Source organism: Apodemus sylvaticus, chromosome 7 (assembly GCF_947179515.1).
Source record: "Apodemus sylvaticus chromosome 7, mApoSyl1.1, whole genome shotgun sequence".
Lineage (NCBI taxonomy): Eukaryota > Metazoa > Chordata > Mammalia > Rodentia > Muridae > Apodemus > Apodemus sylvaticus.
In genome coordinates this window covers 59,235,885-59,244,400 of record NC_067478.1, presented here as the reverse complement: position 1 = coordinate 59,244,400, position 8,516 = coordinate 59,235,885, and positions in this window count along the sequence as shown.

The following is an 8,516-nucleotide window of genomic DNA, read 5'->3' as shown; positions in this document are numbered from 1 at the left end:
TATATTTATATTTTTAAAAAAAAAGAGTCAGATATGGTGACATATGCCTGTAATCCCAGTGCTTCAGAAGTTGAGGCAGGAGAATCCCAATATAGAGCAAGTGCCTGTTTCCACAAACAAATCATAAAGTGAAGAAACCCACTGTCATCATTCATCTTCTGTTAGAAGCCAGAGGTTACTCATTTTATTCACAATAATGTCCCGATCTAGCAGGAGGTGCTCAGATGTTGTCCAGCACTATCTGAATAAAGAACATGGGCTTTCCCTGCTGTCTTCAGGGGCCGGGCTTTTGCCAGACCCTGGTATCCCGTGGTTGTACCTACCTCCTGCTCTGATAGAAATGCCACTAAGGATCTCACCACAGATAGGACACACTGCTGAATCCGGCGGAATTTGGTGCAGAGAATTAGTCATGCAGGACTCACAGTATGAGAAAAGCACAAAGGAGATTGGGAACAGAGGGACGACACCTTCAAGACAGAAGGGAGTGAAAGAAGTGGCCGTGGCAGGCAATCCTGATGGAAGCTGACACCACACAAGGCCTGAATGCTAGACACCACTGCAAAGGTGACTGTGGGGGAAGGGTGGCTGGAAGGCAGAGAAGGAAAGGAAGGACATTCAGGCTTCCTCCTTCCTTCTGTCTCTTGATCTTCCTCCAGCAAAACGCCTGCTGACAAGAGGGTACAGGAGGGCAGCCTGTATCCCTCTTCTGCTGCTATTCCTCCCCTCCATCTGAGACCCAGCACAGTGGTGCGGGTCAGAGAGCAATGAGGCTGACTCGGTCTCAGGGCTGACACCTCTCTGGACATGCCAGGCTTGTTCTTTCTCGTACGTCCCTGACATTTACCCCTAGTAACTCCCTCCCCACTGTGGATATTTGATCAGCATTCTTCCAAACCGTGAGACCCTTTCATGGGCCACCTGATACCTTGATTGGGCTGCCCTGTGTTTTACATGCTGCTTGTACAGCTCAGCGGGCATAGCCAGCAGGATCTTGCTCCAGAGCTCAACCACCAGCCTCAAAGACGAGCACACCCCAAGAGCCCGCGAAGGAGCTGCTCGATTCTAGACGGAGATAGCCATGGGATCTTGTGACCCAGGGTACTTTCCAAGCATTTGGTTTTAATCTTGTGCGTGTTCGTGTGTGTGTGTGTGTGTGTGATGTATGTGTATACACATTTGTATGTGCATGCACAGATACACACATGCCATGCTGTGTGTGTGAAGGTCAGAAGATAGCTTGGATGTCAGTGTTTGCTCTCCATCTTAAGACAGGGTCTCTTGTTGCTCACGGATGCCAACACAAGGATAACTTTCCAGCAAGCAAGCTTTTTGGAGATTTTACTGTCTCTGCCTATCACTTCACTATATAAGTTGTGGGATCGCAGACTCATAGCTACCACACATGGCTTTACGTGACTTCGGAGGATCTGAATTCAGGTCCTCATGTTTGCTTGGGAATGGCCTTCCCCATTGAGCCATTCTCCTGTGGAAGCCCAGCTTCCAAGCTTTTGATAGTGAGATTTGAAAAGCATCTCCATCCACGAAATTCCAGGCTTACTCTTTCCACTGAGCATTCTCCTCACCCCTCCCCTGGTGTTTTATGAGTCAGTGGTAATAGTTTAATTTCCATTGAAAAATAAACACAAACTACAACCTAACATGTATTATTACTGTTCCTCGATGCCTTTGCCGGGTATATGCTGTGATCTTGACAGTAACTCAGTGCTGTTGAGGCAAGGGTGTAGCACTAGAATCATTGGTCTGTCCATATTAGACATCAAAGTGAGAATGTTGACTTTCACGGCTGGAAACTTACAGAATGTTATCCTCGGACTAGATGTTCAGAGCCATTGCGTTCGGGAGTATCAGGGTCAGCTGTGAACTTGTTTTCTCAAGGAAAGCTCTCGGTTCTCCATCTGGCTTTGATGAATGACAGAATGTTTCTCATGCCTTCCCTACATTTTTAAACCTTTGATTTCTTCACAATAACAGCACCTGAGTTTCCCTTATTGCATCTGCTAATGTGCACGTTTTCCCTTTCATCAGCACTTGGCTACAAGCTGGAGTTTAGATGAATGGATGCCAGTTCACTTCCAGGTGCTTCCTGATGAGCTCTGGATGGCACCGTGCAACAGACACCCCCCAATAGGGGAGGCCTGAGCTCTCTGCAGTTCATTGGTCCCATATGGACCCGAGCAGCTGGGAGGATGGATGTGCTACCTGAGGCCAGCTATTGTGTCGCCAACCGTAACTCCCACTTGCTGACCCTAGTCTAATGCATTGCACTGGAAGGGATGTGGATGGCACCTTCCTGTTTGTGATGGATGGTGTTGTTTAAAACTGATGGTCTTGTAAACCACCATTGCGTTTCCGTGTCTCACAGATGTGAGCGAGGCAGATAGTCAATAAATAACGCCATGTTCTTCAGGGATGTGCACAGCTCTCCACCCTGTGGACCAGATTGTCCCACCAACAGACAGGTTTGTGGTTTGCTTGGACCAGGAAAGAAACAGCTTCTAGGAAAAAAAAATGTTTCTGACTGGTAATATTCTAGGCAAAAATGTTTGTTTTACCTTTTTATTACTTACTTATCAATAAATGTGCATGTGCACACATGTCTTGGCACATGTGTGGAGGTCAGAGGGCAGCTTGTAGGAATTTTGTCTCCTACTTTGTTTTTGAGGCAACATCTCTCTTACTGCTTCTGTCCTACTCCGTTGTCCGGTCCATGAGGCTTCTAGCCATTCTCCTGTCTCTACTTGCATCTCACTGAAGGAGTGGAAGGCATGCTACCCTTTCTGATGCTCACCATTGCATCTGAGTTTATGTGGGCTCCGGGTGCCACGCTCAGGCCCTCAGACTTTAGTGCAGAGAGTGTTCTTCCTTGTTGAGCTGTTTCACTGACTCCACAGATGTGTTTCTTAGTGGTGATAACGTTAAGATGTCTCTTCCATCTTAAAGATGTGATTCCTGGGTGGGCTCTTGGAATCATCTGTACCACACCCCGCCCCCTTTGCTAACCTGTATGTGACAGAGTCATGGTCAAGCCTGAGAGACAATGGGCACCATACTCTTTGGACTCTGCTGCTGGAAGACTCTACTTTTCAAAAGGTGAGGTTCCTTCTTGTGTAAGATTAGGTGAAGCATTGTAGAGTTATATAAAATGATACACGTTCCAACATTTACACCAACCACATAGTCCCCTAAGCCCTGAATCTGTGCTCCCCAAACAACCTCTCATTCCAACTTACCTTCACTCTGAAGTAGCTATCCCATCTCATAAGGCAGGAGATTGTGTGGGCGTAACTTGGATGAAGCACCAAGATAGTTTTAGGGTTTTCTCTAGAACCGCCTTTCAACAGTTTCCTTTAGCCTCCTCTCCTCCAATGTCAACTTTCCTGAAGGTAGAGCCACATCTTTCCTGATATTTTTAAGTAGTCTGCAGTACGATGCTAGAGATATACTCAACACCATCTCTTTCCAGATGACTCTAGTACACTGAATTACTCAATTCCAAAGGCACCCGGAAAGCCACAGAGTAGTGTGTTGTGAGTATGTAGGGTCATGTGTTTGAATGGCTAGTTCCCAGTTATGGGTTCTATTTAGAAAGATTGTGGAGATTATATGAGATGGAACCCCCCTGGAGGAAGTAGGTCCTTATGGGTGAGCCTTCGGGTTCTATAGCTCCACTCCACCTTCTGTTCATGTTCTTCCTGCTTCCTAACTGTGGAGGCAATGGTGACTGACGATCTTTGGCTGCTGCCTCCAGACCATTTCTCCCATGATGGACTGTACCTTAAACGGTGAGTCAGACTTCCTCTAGTAGTTGTTTGTGTGCTGTCAGTTCTCCATCTCCAATGTTTCTAAGGGCATTTGCTGCATCCTTTATTAGGGAAATATGGGTTTGTTTATATCCATTTTGTCTTCTCTCTCTCCTACACTCTCCTTAGATAGATCCTGTATTCCTGGTGTAATATTTGGCTCAGAACTCTGGTGCCTGGTTTATCCTTTAAATTTTCATCCTGTGATGGTTTTGCATTGGTTTGGGGAAAATCCCTAAATTCAGTCATCAGGCTTTGGCATGAGGTATTGGCATAAGGCATTGGCATGAGGTGTTGGCATGAGGCTTGGCATTCCCTTTCTGATATAACCCTTTTCTATGTGTTTTATTTTGGATTTCATATTCTTAATTTCCAGGGATTCCAAATACTTCTAATTTTTTCTTTGCTGATATTTGTTTGTTTGAGATAGTGGCCAATCTGTCTTTGAACTTGCAATCCTCCTGCCTCAGTCTTTTGAGCACTAACATTGCAAGCATGTACCACAGTGCCCATAGTTTTATGTTTCTGATGTCTTGGATCTCCTGAAGATGCAAACTATCTTTTTAAAAAAATCCCTTCCCTTTTATGCATTAATCTGTTCTTTCTGACTGGAGCATAATAAGAAATAAATTGGGTTCATGCTGTACTATTACCAAGCCATATGATAAGAACCTCTCTGTGAGTCCCACTCTTAATTACACCAAGTGCCACCCCTGGAGAGACATGTTCACCTCAGGTGAACGTGGCTGTCCAATTGCTCTGAAATATAATGACTCTGAGATTACTCACTGTTTTTTAATAAAAAAAAAAGAACATTGAAATGGGCAATTTTGAACCCACTGAGAGCTGATCTATCCCTGTAGGATGTAAGTCTTTTGAAGGTTGACAGTCATGTTTTCTCCTGTGCTGTATCTGCTGTACTTCCCCCATAATTGCTATCTAACTAATAATTTTCGTTAAAGGAAAGAATGAACTGAGGTATGCAATTCCAGATCTGGCATAGGTTACCACTTGATTTGCATTGAAGGCAGAATTAAAAAAAAAACCTGTAATGTTCTAGTCAAGAGAGAAGGTCATTATTTTATTCTGTTTCCCATTATTTATGGCCGCATATAGAGTTGAATTTGAGGGGAAAAGTCAGGGGATGTATCTGTCGTAGTGGGATCCTGGGGACTTTAGGTGGTCAGAGGCAGTGGAGGCCTTTCTTTCTCTCTCCATTCAGAAGATGAGAGGGAGGGTGAGGTACTTCATCGATGTGAGAACAGATGAGGCTATAGCAGCCTCAAGAAGAAGGACTTATCTTGGTTCATAGCTTAAAGGCATGCAGTCCTTCACGGTGGAGAAAACATGGTGTCTCCCTGACAGCCAGGAGTATGAGGCTAAGACTCCTCCCTCAAGCTGAGAGAGAGGTGTCCGTGTTCAGCCTTCACCCAGACACTTCAGCCTTTGCCGTTTACCCTTTCTATTTGTTGAGTTTGGTACCCCTGCCCATGCACGGTGGTGCTCTCTACACTCAGTTCATGCACCTGTAAACTCCTCCAGTAATTTTTGCTTCTGTTTGTTTTTTGTTTTATCAGGCTTTTTGTTTGTTTTAAAGATTTATTTATTATTATACATAAGTACACTGTAGTTGTCTTTAGATATACCAGAAGAGGGCATCAGATCTCATTATGGATAGTTGTGAGCCACCATGTGGTTGCTGGGATTTGAACTCAGGACCTTCGGGAAAAGAGTCGGTGCTCTTACTTACCCACTGAGCCATCTCACCAGCCCCTTGCTTTTTGTTTTTAAGACCAGGCTTCTTCTCTGTGTAGCCCTGGCTATCCTGGAATGCACTCTGTAGACCAGGTTGGCTTCAAGTGACTGGCCCTGCCTCTGCCTCTCCCGAGTGCTGAGACTAAAGGCCTGGCTCCTCCAGGATCTTTGCCTCATTAATGTCCTTGGAATTTCTTAGAGGTTTTTCTTTTTTATGACTTGTTATTTATTTGTGTGTATATGTGAGTTTATGCCATGTGTGTGCAGCACCTACAGAGAACAGAAGAGCACGGCTGCGGACATGAGTGAGGGCAACTAAACTCTGGTCCTCTGGAAGAACAGCAAGTGCTCTTCACTACTGAGCCCTCTCTCCAGCTCCGAGCCTTTTCCTTTTGCTTTAGTGTTAGGATGCAGACTTCCTCTGTGCCGTGTAAGCACCCTACCAGTGAAGTACACACCCATTTCTATGGCCTTAAGATTTTATCACACACTTTAACATTAAAGAACAATAAATAGCCTGACTACCTTTATAAATAATACAAGAACACAAGATTATTACCTTTTAACTCTTCATCATGTTGCTCAGAGGTTTAGATGCAATTTAAACCCTATTCAGTTGACATTATTATTTATAAGGGAGTAAATAGCTGTGTAGTTTACTAATTTATCTGATTGGTTTTTTTTTTCTTCTTGCATCTCACGCCTTTTCTCTGAGACATTTCTCTTCATATGGAACATCTTTTAGGAATTCCAGTAGTGAGGGGAGGGGCATCAAGGGGCACTGAGGTGATGCCTCAGCACTTAAGTGACACTACTGCTTTTACAGAGGACTGGAGTTGACCCCAGCATCCCCCCATAAGGCAGCTCACAACTGCCTGTAACTCCAGTTTCAGGAGCTCCAATGTCCTCTTCTGGCCACTGTGGGCATTGTGTGCACACAGCACACAGACAAGTAGACACATACTCATACTCATACTCATACACATAACATTAAAAAACAAAATAGATAAATTAGAAAGAAAATTAATTAAAATATTAAAAAAAACACCATTGGAACCAAAGAAGAAACAAAGGAAGGAAGGAAGGAAGGAAGGAAGGAAGGAAGGAAGTTAATTCCAATAGTGAAATTTGTTGATTATAAAGTCTTTTCGTTTTTATGTTACCTTATTTATTTTATGTGTGTGTTTGTCATGGCCTTTCTTTTCTCCAAACGGCCCTTATGACTCTGTATGTTTATGAACCTTGATTTCTAATTTTATTTTTTTTTGGTTGGGAGTAGTGTATGTGTATGCGAGTGTATTTTGCCCGTAGAAGCAAGAGATCCTTCTGAAATTGATTACAAGAGATTGTGAGCCACCAGATGTGGGTGTTGGAGATCCAGCTTGTATCCTTGGAAGAGCAGTGTGCACTGCTCTCTGCTGAGCTATCGCTTTAGCTCCTGTTTGTTAATTTAAGGTCTGAGGATTTAGTGTGTTCATCACAGTAGTTCTAAACTATGTAAAGGTTCTAGAGCTTTCTGTATATAAAACTGGATGATTTGCAAAAGCTATCCCTATTTGCAGAATCTATCACCCTCACGTTATATCTATAGAGCTCTTTGGGGAAACCCAATGTTTTAAAAATATTGAGGCTTGCATCTGTGGACACAGCTTCTTTCTTGTTTTATTTAGGTATTTAATTTCTTTCTCTGATAACTTGTAGTTTTCAACAAACACATTTTAAACATATTTTAAACGTGGCATATCCTGCTATATTTATCTAATAAGTAAGATATTCTTATGTCAGAGAAATAGTATGCATATATTTCAATTTCTGATTGCTTAGAGTGACATTTAAAGAATACAACAAATTTTCCTATCTTATAGGAACCTGAGCAGCTCAGTGGTTCATTCTAACACTATTCTGTAGATTCTGATTGTAGCATCCACTAATGCTATATAGAAAGAAGGTCAGCCTAAAACTTAAATGGTTTGACCAACCTTCTTCTCTCCATTTCTACGCCTCAGGGCTCTGGATTGGGCTCAGCTGCATCCATGGCTTAGGACTTTCGTGGGCTGGCACAGGGGCTGGTGAGAGTTGCCTGAATCTCAAGACTGCAAGGCTAAGTAGGAGCCCTGAGCAATGGCCCTGCTCTCTGCCTTTTCCAGGGAGAGAGTTCATTCTGCTACTGTTAGTATAGTAGTAGCTGTAGGAGCTAATTTTTTTGACAATTTTATACATGTATACAATGTATCATAGTCATATCCTCCACAACATCATCTTACCCCTCCCCCACTCCTGATGGCCACTTTCTTCTCAACTATTCTCCCTTCTACTTTCAGATTTGTGTGTGTGTGTGTGTTTGTACAGTGTGTGTTTATGTCTGCATTTGTGTGTGTGTGGTTTTATGTGTGCTTGTGTGTGTATTTATATGTGTTTATGCACAGTTTTGTGTGTGTATGTGTGTTAATGTGTTTTTATGTGTGTGCATTTGTATGATTTTTTTGTGTGTGTATGTCTGTGGGGTTTGTGTGTGTGTTTGAATGTGTATTTGTGTGTATTTATATGTGTTTTTGTATATGTTTTTGTGTTTTTCTGTGTGTGAATTTGTATGTATTTGTGGTTTTGTTTGTGTTTTGTGTGCATGTGTGTTTGTATGTGTTTGTGTATTTGTGTGCATGTTGTTTGCATGTGCAGATGATTGTCCCAATCATCCTCTCTTACCCTTTGTCTAGTCCTGATGACCCATCTCTATCACAACTGTGATGTATTCAGGACTGCAGCAGCCACGCCCTATCCAGAAGACAGCAATTCCCAGCACTCTCCACTTCTTACAGTCCTCCCATCCCCCTTCTGTGATGTTCCACAGGCCGTAAGGGTCTCTGTTAGGGCTGAGCACTCAACAGTTTCTCATTCTCAGCACTTCAAATAGTTAGAGTCTCTGCTTCCACTGTTACC